At 40.5% G+C, this 14,166-nt stretch overlaps 1 protein-coding gene across 5 annotated transcripts in view; it reads left to right on the forward strand.

Annotated features, from left to right (window-relative positions):
• The window catches only part of LOC125712375 (SPHK1 interactor, AKAP domain containing), a 129,561-nt gene that overhangs the window by 54,338 nt on the left and 61,057 nt on the right, over positions 1-14,166 (forward strand). The window lies entirely within an intron of this gene.

A 14,166-nucleotide genomic window follows, 5' to 3' on the forward strand; every position in this document is an offset into this window, starting at 1 on the left:
TTTAACTGTTCTTTAAGAGTTTGATAAGCTGTCTCATTGGGGGCTTTTTAATTAGTAACACCTTTGCAATAGCAAAAACACCAAAAAAAAAAAAAATGATTAGTATCGCATTGAGGCCCGTGGCTACAATGGCAATTAAAACTTTACCAACTACCATCATTGCCATTGCTTTTCTCTTATTTTCAGATCAGAACATTCTAGATATTAAACTTAACTGACTGAAAAATGTTTTCAAGCATGGTATTAGTAAAAAGAAAGAACAATTTCAAAAATACGTTTTTGTGTTTTGAAATATAACAGTGAAAGAAGGAAATACAGTTAATTGCTTTAGACACACTGTCACAGCCTATTTTCTATATTGAGAAGTATCTGTCCAAAGCAGATCTATGCCATGTACCTTCATGTTTTCCTCCAAAATTTAAAAACAAATTCCCAAAATCCAATCTTTCTGTTTTTTGACTTACTGATTTTTTTTAGATGAAACTTATTCTGTCTAAAAATCTTCATGTGAACTGGTTAATTTTTTACTCATGATAATTAAAACTTTAAATCCTCTACTCACTGTAATTTACTTTTCCGGTATTAAATGTGAGAGAAATTTCTTTTAAACAAAAATTCCCACACACTAATAATTTACACAGCTATTTATTATTAATTATCTTTTACTTCTTTTTCTTTAATCAAGAGTTTTATCACAATATGTAGATAAAAGTATTGGAATAACATCTAGCAAAAGCTACTATTTCAAGTAGCCTGGGCATTAAGAAGCCATGCTGTGAGCTTTAAACAAAGAGTTACATTGAAGAATTTGCTTTTGTTTTAGTGACATTAGTGGCAGTTTACATAAATGTATGACCAGTAACACCAGTAAAGTTGTTGTTGCGAGTCAGAGTTCTCCTCCACTTTTAGAGATGGATCACATTGTTATGGTAAATGGCTCACCATGAATAATTAATTAATGGCATTTATCATTTGAAATGAACATTCCTGCAGAGCAGTATGAAAATGAAAAGGCCAGCACTTTGTGAGGTAGCAGAGGGTCGTAAACCCAAACGGCCCCCCAGGGTTCTGTATGATTGCAGTGCTAGCAGGATGGGTATGAGAAGTGCAAGCATTTCAAGCCATCCAGATGGGAAAAAAATCAAGTGGCATTATTTCAATAGCTGCTTTATGAACTGTATACTCATTTGATGAGTACTGAATGATATGTAAGGTATAATTGCCTTTTATAGCTAGCTTGCTCACAGGGAGCAAGTTGACGGAGGCATTTCCCCAACAGGGATCGATAAAGTATCTATCATTATTATTCAACCATTATTTCATATTTACAGAGCATTTTACAATAAGTCTGTCTGTCCTGGGTATGACTTTAAACTGTATCCGGCAAGCAGTTGCACAAGCAGTGGCTAATCTATCTTATGCTAGATTTTTGAGGCCACCATAAACCAACTCACATGAAGGGATGGGGGAAAGCCTTTGGGAGCCCCAGGGACAAGTTGAAATTGGGTTTGGCCTACTGGGGATTGGGACTAGTGTGGTGCTGAAGCGGGGGTGGCATGGTGGTGCAGTGGTTAGCACTGTTGCCTCACACCTCTGGGACCCAGGTTCGAGTCTCCGCCTGGGTCACATGTTTGTGGAGTTTGCATGTTCTCCCCATGTCGTCGTGGGGTTTCCTCCGGGTTCTCTGGTTTCCCCCCACAGTCCAAAGACATGCTGAGGCTAATTGGACTTGCTAAATTGCCCGTAGGAGTGCATGTGTGTGTGAATGGTGTGTGAGTGTGCCCAGCGATAGGCTGGCCCCCCATCCTGGGTTGTTCCCTGCCTTGTGCCCATAGCTTCTGGGATAGACTCCAGACTCCCCATGACCCAGAAGGAAAAGTAGTTTGGAAAATGGATGGATGGATGGTGCAGAGGCATCGTCTGCTGCATGGTGGCACTTGGGTCCCAGTTTGAGGCAGCCAATCCAGGTAGGCACGTGGAATGTGATGACCATCTACCTCTGCTGTCAGGGAAACTTAGTAAACTCTACATTTTGGTGACTGTACTCTCTGAGGTATGCAGCCCGGAGTGGCCAGGTCTCTGTAGGTGGGTATACCTATTTTTGGTTTGGTCAGTCTGATTGCTGCCATACTTATGGAGTAGCTGTTGCTTTAGTGGATCGGCTCCTTCTGATGGTGTCTGATGTCACCGTCTGATATCACCCCTTCAACTGCAGGCTAAGACACTCCTTGGGTGTCTTGTCTGTTGTCTCAGTATATGCTGCAACCACAGTGAGTGATGTCTCACTGAGGAAGACATTTTACTCGCAACTTCGCTCAATGGTTTATGGGTGCCCACGAGGTGACCCCTACTCTGGTCATAGATGACCACTGGCACTGACAGGGCTGGCTATGAGGATTGTGTCGGTCTCCATGGGTCTGGAGGTCAGGGTGAGAGCGGCTCCATGTCCTTTGACATTGCGGAAGAAGTCTTCTCATCCTTGTAGGCAGGCTCCTGCAGAACTGCAGGGTCTACAGAAGTGCCCAGTTTGTGAATTGTGACCACAGAGTTGTTGTTGCTACTCTGAAGATTCAGCTTAAATCCAGTAAGCTACTCCCTACTAGGCTGGACATGGCCAGGTTCCAAGACCAAGCTGTTTCTGATGAGTCTGCACACAGTTTGTGCGAGGAACTTGGAGACTTGGGTGTGACTGCTGACTCCAATGTGATGTGGGAGACCTTTAACCCTCTAGAGTTGACGACATCGTTGGTGATGCCACGTATCTATCTTGTGTATTTCAGTTCATAACTCACTGAAATCTTATTGTAGAAACATGAAAAAATGCTGACTAAATCCATAATCTGTCTTCTATTCAAAACGTCAAATGTTGGAAATTTTAAAACATTTTTAAATTAGGTTAAATCAGCAAAAAAGTAAACCATGCCACCTTTCTTTGTTTTACCTGCATCGAGGGCATGTAGTGCTGCCCTCACCTGAAGATCGCTATTCGCATTGTAAATAACCGCATTTCCACAAATTCAAATCGCATTCATGTGGTAATTTGATGAACAACGCAACAGTGAAACGCGATCCAGATACATCCCCATCAGCGCCATAAAAGGGATGTGGCCAGTTGTGAATGGCTCATGCATACACATGCTATATATTAAATAAAAGGAGACCAGAAATAGTGACATGTGTTAGGTTTTTATTATTTATTTATCAAACTGAATGTTGCAACTACACCATTTAGTCATCTTCTTGTAGCCAAGATTTTAGTGATCAGATATCTGGGATCAAAACAAACAGCCAACTACAAACTTCACAAAAATCTGACATATTTACAAAGTACACTAAGGCTGGGTTGCACCAACATGGATTAAATTAATCCTGAATCTACGGTTAATAAATCTAGGTTTAAATTGGTTTTTAATTAAACGGAGATGCGTTGCACATTTACCCCTAGATTAGTTAAACCTTCGAGTCTCCGCCTGGGTTACATGTGTGTGTGGAGTTTGCATGTTCTCCCCAGGCCATCCAAAAACATGCTGAGGCTAATTGGAGTCACTAAATTGCCCATAGGTGTGCATGTGTGAGTGAATGGTGTGTGAGTGTGCCCTGCGATGGGCTGGCCCCCCATCCTGGGTTGTTCCCTGCCTCGTGCCCATTGCTTCCGGGATAGGCTCCGGACCCCCCGCGACCCAATAGGATAAGCGGTTTGGAAAATGGATGGATGGATGGATTAGTTAAACCAGTTTAAACTATGATTGAAATCAGATTAATTTTGCTTCAGTGTCCGCCATGATGGATTCTGAAGAAACGTGAACAAATTCATGATGCATCCTAAGTTAAATAAATATGGTCCTAAATAAAGTTGATGCAAATGTCTCAACATTTTTTTTAATAAAACACATTATTTTTTACTGTTATTGCTGGTGTTAACCCTGTGCTCCATCTGATATATCGTTTTGTCACTTATTTTTTAGGTATTGAGGGATCGATCATGATCTAAATGTGACACAGCCTTTTATTTGTATTTTACTTACATGTCCATGATTCAAATTAGATTTGACCATCAATCTTTTTTTTTTCATAAAATAAAAAATGGTGTAACGGTATCCTGCGAATAGGCACTGGCAAATTACATTGCACCTGCGATATTAGATAAAAGAATATTAGTTCCAATGCAGACACGAGCAAAAAACGTATTAATTTATACATTAAATGTAATTGGGGTGCAAAAATAATTATGTCTGCTTTTACACTTAAGTGTAACTTCCATGTTAGCGCCAGTGCTTGCGGTCAACCAATAAGTAAGATATGGCGGTGTGAAAGCACCTATTCCTGCAGAACTCCAAAAAGATCCCCGTCAACCATCGGATAATTCATTATAGCATAAAAATGCAAAGTTACTAGGAGCTGGATAAGTTGAGGTGCAGCGGAGTTCCTCTCACTTCCGTGCATGATAGTTGGTCCAGCCTTTCCACTGAGAGGTATGTGACACACTCTTTTGTAAATCGATACCGCATGGACAACTCACTATTTCTTTAAAAAATCAATTGGGTTTATCCTGTCTCAAATTTTCCTACATGGGATTCTTTCCTCTGATCCCACCCAACAAAGAAATGCAGTCATGTTTTCAATAAAACTAAAACAGACCTAACATAAACTTCCTCAAGAGGTGGTTACATTTTTGACTGCTAATCCAGGTTTATACTTGGATTAAAATCACTGGTTCCTCAGAGATCTAGGTTTAAGTGAAAATAAAACTAAGATTAATTGTTAACTAAATTTAAACTAGGTTTAAACTTTGGTGCAACATGATTAGTAGATAAATCTTAATTTAATCCAGTTAAAAAAGTTAAACCAAGCTGGTGCAACCCAGCCTAAGATTAAGATGAGTTTAATGGCAAAAGAAATATATAAAAAAAAAGTTATTTGCCATGAATTAAGTTTATGATATTGAATGAAGTGTGTGACCATGCCCCAGTCAGTGAAAGTGTGTTCCCTACCCCAAGACCCCAGAGGGTTAATGATGTAATGTGGGAGGAACTGAGTAGGATGGCTGTGAGGGCTCTGAGAGCAGATAAGGAGACCTCCGTTAGATGAATCTGTGAACAGGTGACACACCTTCTTTGATCTATTTATCCAAGTCCTGTTTACAGAGGAATCAAAGTATTATGCACATCTGGATCTGTTCCTCGGAGACTTGCAGTCAGGGCAGGTGAAAGAACAGTTGACACTGCAGTTGTGACCCTCTAGGCCGAATCCTTTCGGACATCTCTGGGTCCACGGTTCTTGAACTTGATCCTCCAATCAGCTGTGAACCACCCATTCTCACTGTGATTGCATAGGTAGTGAATCCGTTGGGGGGTAGGGAAGGCCACAATGATCTGTGAAATCCAGGGTGAACTTCTCCAGGCTGCTGGTAAGGCTGTCCTCTTGGCATTACAGGCAAACTTTGCTTCCATTTGGGAGTCAGGTGTCATCCCAACTGACTGGAAAATTAGACCTGTAGTCCCTATCTGGAAAGGAAAGGGTGATTGCCTGGACTACAGCAACTACAACAGGATAGCACTGCTTTCAGTGCAGGGTAAGGTCCTTGCTACGGTCATCTTTAACAGGATCAGTGATAATTTGCTCACCTCTCACTGCCTGGAGCAGTTTTATGCTTAAGAAGTCTACCATTGACCATATCCTGGCATTGAGAGCTCTCATTGAACGCTCCTACTTTGTTCATTGCTTGTATGAACTGGGTGTTGGGCAGGGTTGTGAGGTCCAGCAACTGTGGGGCATCCGTTGATGAAGAAAGATTTACTGATCTTGACCTTGCCGACAATGCTGTGATCTTAGTGAAGTCGAAGGAGGCTCTGATCGTGGCTCTTGAGAGACTGAGTGAGGAGTCTGAGTGTCTGGAATTGCAGCTGTCCTGGACCAAGATCCAGAAAGACAGATTGGGAGAGCATGGGGGGTCATGTTTCACTGGAAAGGAGTGTGTAGAGCTCCCAATACCTTTACTAGAGGAAAAAGGTCAAAGTCTTTAGAGTCCTGGTACTCCCTGTCTTGCCGTGAGACATGGTTGCTATCCAGTGCGCCGAGATGAAGACCCCTTCGGTACTGTGTCTCTTTGGAGAATTGTTGGGTACCTCTGGTTTGACTTTCTGTCAAACGAGAGATTGCTAGAGGAGTCCCGAATGAAGCACATTACCTGTATTGTGAGGGAGTGTCAGTTACAGCACTATGGCCATATGGCGTGTTTCTCTGAGGGTGATCCGGCTCACAGGATTCACATTACTGAGGACCCAAGCAGCTGTACCAGGCCGAGGGGATGCCACATAACACTTGGCTTTGTCTTTGGACTGCAGGGGAAACCGGAGTACCCGGAGGAAACCCCACGACGACATGGGGATAACACGCAAACTTCCATCCATCCATCCATTTTCCAAAACCGCTTATCCTATTGGGTCGCGGGGGGTCCGGAGCCTATCCCGGAATCAATGGGCACGAGGCACACGCAAACTTATTATTATTATTATTAGCAGTAGTAGTAGTAGTAGTAGTAGTCACTGTAAATTTTTCAAAACAAAATTGTTTAAATTAACATTTAATTATATTATATTAGCATATTAATGTGCTCTTAAAAATATAGTCCCTATAAGGATAGAACGTCTGGTCAGGATACTCACTGAAAGCAGCAAATGTGGCAGGTTACCATAGAAACCATCAACAGATGGGTGCTTGCATTTTGAAAATCAAGAAAAAATGATGCTGAGAAGAATTACTGCTAATTTATGAGTTTTTTGTATTAATATGTTTAATAAAATATTAAACTACATTAATATAAAAGTGTAATTAGGCAGCCGGAACTACCTGTGCGGTTACATGAAGATAATCAGCACCTACATGACGTCTCTTGACCAATAAGAAAATAGTACTTACCAAAGCAGTAGTATGAAGGCTCTTAATACATAATATCCCAAAGTAAATTACGAGTGACTGTAAACAATGCTTGCTGCCCAGTGTTCTAGCTTTTCTGTTTGGAAGGTTTGTCGGACAAATATGTTCAGGGTTGTAATGATTTTATGTTTTGGTTTGGCTAAAGTATGTATGTGTGCATGTGTTTGCATGTTTTCAAGCCAAAACTGCTAAAATGAGCTGAAACACTTGTTACTCATACAACTGTGCATGGTGCCATTTTTGTTGGATGGCATGGAAATGTTAAGGTTTCACAAGGGCCACAGTGGCACGGCTGGAGTGCTTCCAGAGGAAACTGGCTTGGCGGGACATCACACAGCCCCAAAATGTATACCATGGGGCATGAAAAGGTTGGATTGTCAGTAAATGTGAATGTCCTCTTACTGTGCACAGGTGTCCCTTGTGGTAGCTGTGATTCACACACCATAATCTCCACAGCTATGTTTTACACGTTATCACAAACTTGTTGCCACATAAATTACAGGGCCAGAAACCAAGAATTATCAGGATAGATTGATGTGCTAGTTTGAAGGAGCTTGAATGTGTAGTTAGGAATCCTTCATTCCATTTTCTGCAACTGCATATCCTATTCAGGGTTGCAGGGGTCGCAGAGCCTAATGGGCATAAGGCAGGGAACAACTCAAAATGGGGCACCAACCCACTGCAGGGCACCCTCACACCTAGGGACAGTTTGGTAACTTCAATTAACCTCAGCATGTTTTTGGACTGTGGGGAAACCAGAGTACCCAGATGAAAGCACACAATGACACATGGACATGCAAACTCCACATATATGGAACAATGACAGAGACTCAAATGCTGGTCCCAGCTAACCGCTGTATCACTGTTCCACCCATGTTTAAGAATAAGAACCATAAAAATAATAGCATGGTTGCAACAGACAAAATTTTTATTTTGCAATTTTAATTATAAGCTTTTTTGTCTCTCTGTTGTGTTACTGTTCGAGCTACAAAGGTGAAAGTATTCAGGTGTCAGTGAAGCTATCATTTTTGGTACACAAGGGATTTTTTTACACTGTTGTTTTAATATCCAAATAAGCCCTAAGCAAGTCTGTTTAAGGAGTTTGGCAACACATGGGATCTCAAAGACACTGAGCACACCTCTGTAACTTTCATCTCTTTAGAGGTTCTTTTTAATAGGGCATCTTAGTAGTGGAGTGGAGCCATAGATCACGACATTAAATGAAAATTCATAATCATCCTTTCTTCTCCAGTGGGTTCAGAACATTACATAATCACTGAAATCTGTTGCTCCCACCATTTGCACCAGGCTCCCAGACAGGACCTTTGTCTTTATAAGCTTTAATTAATGCCTGTTGTCTAGGTGGCCAGTAACAGTATAACTGGCTGCATTTGGCACTGAAAATATATACTGTAAATTCCCTGTATATAGTACATGTGTGTAAGTTGCATGGGTGGGGCCAGTCATCAACCTGCTAACATAACAAAAGTAACCCTGTTTAGTATAATCCCCTCTCTAAACAAACTGTCACATTGTTACACAGACAGTGATATTAACCCTTTGAGTCTTTCACAGTCGCCAAAACTAAAAATCTAAAATGGCAAAAGCATACTGAGCACTCTAATCCAAAAGCCTAATGCACTTACTGTAATTACGGTGCATGTACACACCTGCACTGGGACTAAGGCAGTCACAGGCATGGTCTGTCACACGCACCATTTGGCATGGCTAATCTCCTGTAAGCTTATACCTGCCAGGCCAAGCACTTCTGTTGTGTCCTTCAGAGAGCTATTTAAAATGAATTTCAACCGCAAATGTCCAACTGTCTTCCAACTGTTAACCAAGTACAGGACCAGGCAGCAAAGATCGATTTGTATATTGTTAAAATTCTACAACATATATACCAAATATAAAGTATTACTTAGATTGCATGAAATTCACAAGATGATTTATATCAATTCTTATTTATGGGAAACTGATGATGCACTGAATATGAAACATTCTGTTCACAAACTGCCTTGTTACAATGTTGCTTTCCTGACGGCGAAATATATATCATTGAGAAATAAGTATTTGGCGAATGGAATGGGGAGCTTACATGGCAAATTTAAGAGTTTGGAATGACAAAAAAACATAAAAGCTCAAATAGTTCGAATAGCTCCAGACTAAGTAAAACTAAGAGAGATGACAGGGACCAAATGAAGTCTCTCTCATAAGCTTTCACTGTGTCTTTCATGGTACTGCACTACCTTGAGAAAACTCTGCTTTGTGCTGCTAGTCATCATCAACTGAATGCAGATGAATAGAGTGGCTGTTCTCACTCGTTCCACTTTTCTCCCTAAATTTTAGAGCCTAAAACATTCATGAGTTCCCTCAAACACCATTTCCTGAACTTTGTTTTGATAAGTCAAAACAAAATATGATCCATTTTATAAGTTTGTTGTATTGATACATATTTCCACAACTTATATTTTACAAGCTCCATCAGACATTACCTGGCCTGTTATAATCTGCGATTACAGGTACAGTACTGAGATGAACAATTCTTCCACTGCGTAAGTTTTAGGTGGGAATGTGAACTCTGTGTGAACTTCTGAAGCAACTGCACCATCCCATACCTGGCCAGCCCCCATAACCATCTACAGCGGCTCCAGGTGGGCTGTCCATGGAGACAGTCTGGTGGATGTCCTCAACTCCTTTCCCTGCACAGAAACACTATGTCTCTGTGGCCATGGCTTACTGCACTGAGGGAAGACCAGAGCACCAGTAGGACAACTGTCCAATTGTGTCTCACTTGTTCTTGTGTCTCACTTGTTTTTTGACAATGAAGTGTTACAGGGTCTCCACATGACACCAACAGCACAATTATACCAAAGTGCTACTCTCTCTGTTCTTAAACTTCCAGTGTTTCATACATTCATCTGGAAAATTGCCTTTTTTGTGTAGCTACTTGCAACCTGGTTCTTATGTAGAAGTCTGCCACTTTTTGCTTTAGTCACCTTATTAGCTTTAAAGGAATTATAAATGCAAAAGAAAGATGTTCTAGATATTAAGATAAAACACTCTGTTGCATTTTGGTTTTACTTGCGTTCTAATTGTCTAAGACCCTATTGCTGGCTCTAACAGTGCTTCTTCATAACTGGCTGCAATATTTCTAAATGGTTTCCTCTCTAAGGAAATGTATGGTTGTGGAACTATTTTACACTGCACTGTACATTGCAGATTCTCTGTTTTTGACATATGGCATAAAGTGTAGGCTTTCTTTTTTTTGATGTGGTTCATGGGAAGCTCAGCAGTCTATCTTTATCTCTCTTTTGTTGTCTCTGTTTTGCTGGTCAGCATCTGTATGTAATAATTCACTGAGACAAGAAAATTTGCACAAACAAGCAAAACACCATGCAAATGATTTTCCTATTTTTGCCTTGGGGGAAAAAAACATAGCTTCTTTTGCGAGTCAAGAGACACAAAAAATGAACAGAAGAATCGGTGATCTGTGTGTTATTCAGTCTCTAGGTTGGGTTTGCTGGTCCTTGGCTGAAGGGTCACCCTGTGCTCCTCGGTCCACAATGGCTGCCTCTCCTATTTTTTTCTGTACACTTTCTCTGTACTCCTGATTTTACCCTGTTTGCTGAAAAAAGGATGTAGTATCCTAATAAAGGGGAATTGACAGAAAGGGCTATTAATATAAGTATGTGTGGCACCAATTCAGTACCTCCTCCGTTTTTGTGGAAAAACACAAGCTTAAGAGAGAAATAATTTGCAGCTGTCATCATTTGACCTTTACATGACTGTAGTTATCATTGTGGCTCCAGATGTCCAAGGGGATATTATCTAAGGACCAGTGATGAACAAGACTGATTTTTCCTGTGTTAATTGGTCTAGTAATTACTAATAAACGCATGTTAAAAATGTTCACAATCACACAGTTCTCTTACCAAGACAATGTTAATGACGGATATATGGTCATGTGTGACATTCAGTGTTATTTTAAAAGGTCACTACTGTACTACAATGGCAAGAAGAGAATAAATTAAGTTAAATAAACCTGCAGTCCTTGGGCTGACCTCGCCTCCTCACACACACATCACAGTACTGACTCCGATTCTTTTTAAATCAAAAATCTTAACAGGAATTTAATGAGAACACAGAATTGGTTTTTAATACCATACATAGCATGACTAATATCTTAAACTGTGGTTTTTTAAAAAGGCAGCTCTCTGAACCAGTCTGTCTGTTCTAATTTATTACGCAGCATATCATCAGCAACATCACCTTGACTGACAGGCAACAATAATTGTGAATGTTAATAAATTTGCAGCATGCTAATTAGAATGAGTTTTGCATTCCATTTTGTGGCTGACTCTAACTGTGTGCTCTCTCCGAGGCCTTCTTTTCTTTGTATGGCTAGTGTTTTAGCAGCACATTATTTTGTAACCTTTATATCTGCTAAGTGGGAATTATTCCACACATTGACCTTAGATATTAGCATCTTGCCTATTAGAACCAATAATTGAATTGGGAGTCATAGGACCTATCATTTGCTTTCAATGTTAATTATAAATCTTAGTTAAGTTTTCTGTAACCAAGTAGCGAATTTCCCGTCTTTTAATCCCATAAAAGTAATTCTTTGAAGAAAGAATTAAAAAAAGTAAAAAATAATAATAGTGAAAAAAACACTTGGATGTTGTGTCATTTGTATACAAGCCCAAAATATCATAATTTGAGGTATTTGATGATTAAAAACAAACATCAAATTGTATGTGTACACTACCTTAAAATGGTAGAGCTAAATGCATGCTTCTCTGTAACTGTGTGCAAGAAGTAATACCCGACTTTATGTTTATGCTGTTGCCCACATGCTAATTTGCCAGCTTCACTGATAGCATAAAAACATATACGCTATGTAGCAGGGGCAGACACTGACTGAGCTCATGCCCATCACAGGCAGAGCGTTTCATCAATAAAGCACTGGAGGCTGGTCTGCAGGATGCTAAAGAAAGAGGTGATGTGCAGATGGCATGGATAAAAGATAGGAATACATAAAAATTCAGTTTCTGGCCTGCTAATTGTTGGCCAGTCAGTTGTGGTGTGTTATATTTAATACGTTGAGGTAAAAATGTTGGGAAACGTGCTACATGAAAACTGAAAAGCTGAACTGAAATTCAATAGATTGGAATGTGGGTCATGTGTGTCACATACAGACGGGCCTGTTCTGCTGGAGGCCATGGCTGTTGGGGGGTGGGTACTGGGGGATGCTGCTTAAGGCCAATGTCAGCATTGTACTTTCTCAGTTCCTCGCAGGGAGATCTGTAGCCAAAGCTCCCAATACGTGGATCAGCTTTTTTTATCCTGAGTGTGAATGTGTATTATTTTGACATTTTTACATATATGGCAGAGAGGCAAAGGTTCTTTTATTATGAATATGATTAATTTTGTGTTTGTATGTGTATTTGAGGCCTTGCTTCCTGAGGTCCATGCTTATAATGCCTCCTGGTGCGGTATAGTAAACGATCATGCATTTCTATATTTCCCACCATTATGCTGCTCTGAAATATAGGCAGTCTACACAAAATGTACAATATGCAGTTATTGCACCTCTTACAATTACAGTAATAGCAATATTCATAATACAGCTGCACTATTCATTCACCAAACGTTGTGGCCTCATTGTTCTGCTAAAATCCATATTGAGATTGTTATGAAAAATATGTCTTTCCATGATAACTGGATGAAAGCCAAACTATATTAGTCTAGAAATTCAAAAGAAATTATAATAAGTCCATTTAAGCCTTTAAAGATAAGCTGAAGCAGTAACAAATCTTTTTAATGGGCTGTTTATACTATACTTCCATAAATCCCTATGTACACACAGACATATGTGTGTGGGGTTTGTCAGCTGTAATTCTGCTTACTTCTTCATACGTATCTCCTGCTGATCTGGCAAGCCCTGGCAGCGAAAGAGACATTGCCTTACTTTTATTTGGACTAACCTGTGAAGCTCTGGCTTGGCAGAGATATTTAAAATGAGTACACAGCCTGCTCTGTATCTGTGTATATGCATCTTTGTGGGTGACGTCGCCCATGCTGAACAGTGCATTTACGACAGGAGTGGAAACAGCAAAGCCGAAAATTGATGACGTCTGCAATGTCATTGGTCTCACACATCCAGAGTCCTGGGTTTGAATCCTGCCTTCATTTCTGTGGATGTAGCATGTGTCAGGGTTCTGAGCACGCATGCATAAAGCCATCCAACCAGTTCAAATCCCAAAGAACTTTCAGATAAAGTCTTGAAATGGATAGAGCTTTTCCACAAAGATGCTCAACCTATGTAAGGAAAATTAGGGACAGTCCTGGAGGTGCAGTAAGTACACAGTTTATCAATATCTTCAAAGTCTTCAAACCCAAAGGCAATGCCCACTTGGGTCCATCAGCTATGAAGTACCCCAGAATCTAGGTGGCAGCAGGAGGTAGGAAAAAAACTGTTAAAGCACTTAAAATCTAGGAGGGCTCAATGAAGTCCTAAGCACTCAGTAAAACCAAAGGAACCAGCAAGATCTAATACCTGCTCAACAAGTAGGTAATTGTTTACAGGTGTGTTCATGGGGCGGAGTCTTGAGTTTCGAAAACGCTGATGTGTCTCATAGATTCCTCACGCCCTCTGGTGGGCTTTGCTGCTCTTTTCTGAGCATGTGACCATATGGATGTGGAGTACAGAATGACCAGCATATTATCCAATGAGTCATGTGTTTCCTTGGAAAGGGTCATGCTCACCACAATCATGGTATATATATATATATATATATATAGTTATGGATAATGGATGAATGGAAAATACTGGCTACATAAGGTTTGTAAATCAACTGGGTGAGTAAATATAAGTAGATAGGTAGTAAATATATTACCATATGATAAAAGGGTTTGCAAGATTCTTTCATCATGAGGAGCCAGAACATGACATGAATTTTAGTAACCCATGGATAGGAGACATCCAGGGAGAGTACGATTAGGAGAATCAGCATGATAGCGCTGGTCAGACTGAAGCTGCTCTAGGACTTATTATTCTGAAAGATGCTGTTTCCTGCATGTGGGAGGACTGAGTGGGAGCACAACCCAGACAGGCGTGCAGAGACTTGTACTGCTGTGATGACAGTGGTCCCTAGTGACAATGGGGGAGTAGGGCAAGATGGGAATAGGGAAGATCAGGCAGGGGCAGTGGCAGGGCCTGAAATG

This window comes from Brienomyrus brachyistius, chromosome 17 (genome assembly GCF_023856365.1).
Source record: "Brienomyrus brachyistius isolate T26 chromosome 17, BBRACH_0.4, whole genome shotgun sequence".
Lineage (NCBI taxonomy): Eukaryota > Metazoa > Chordata > Actinopteri > Osteoglossiformes > Mormyridae > Brienomyrus > Brienomyrus brachyistius.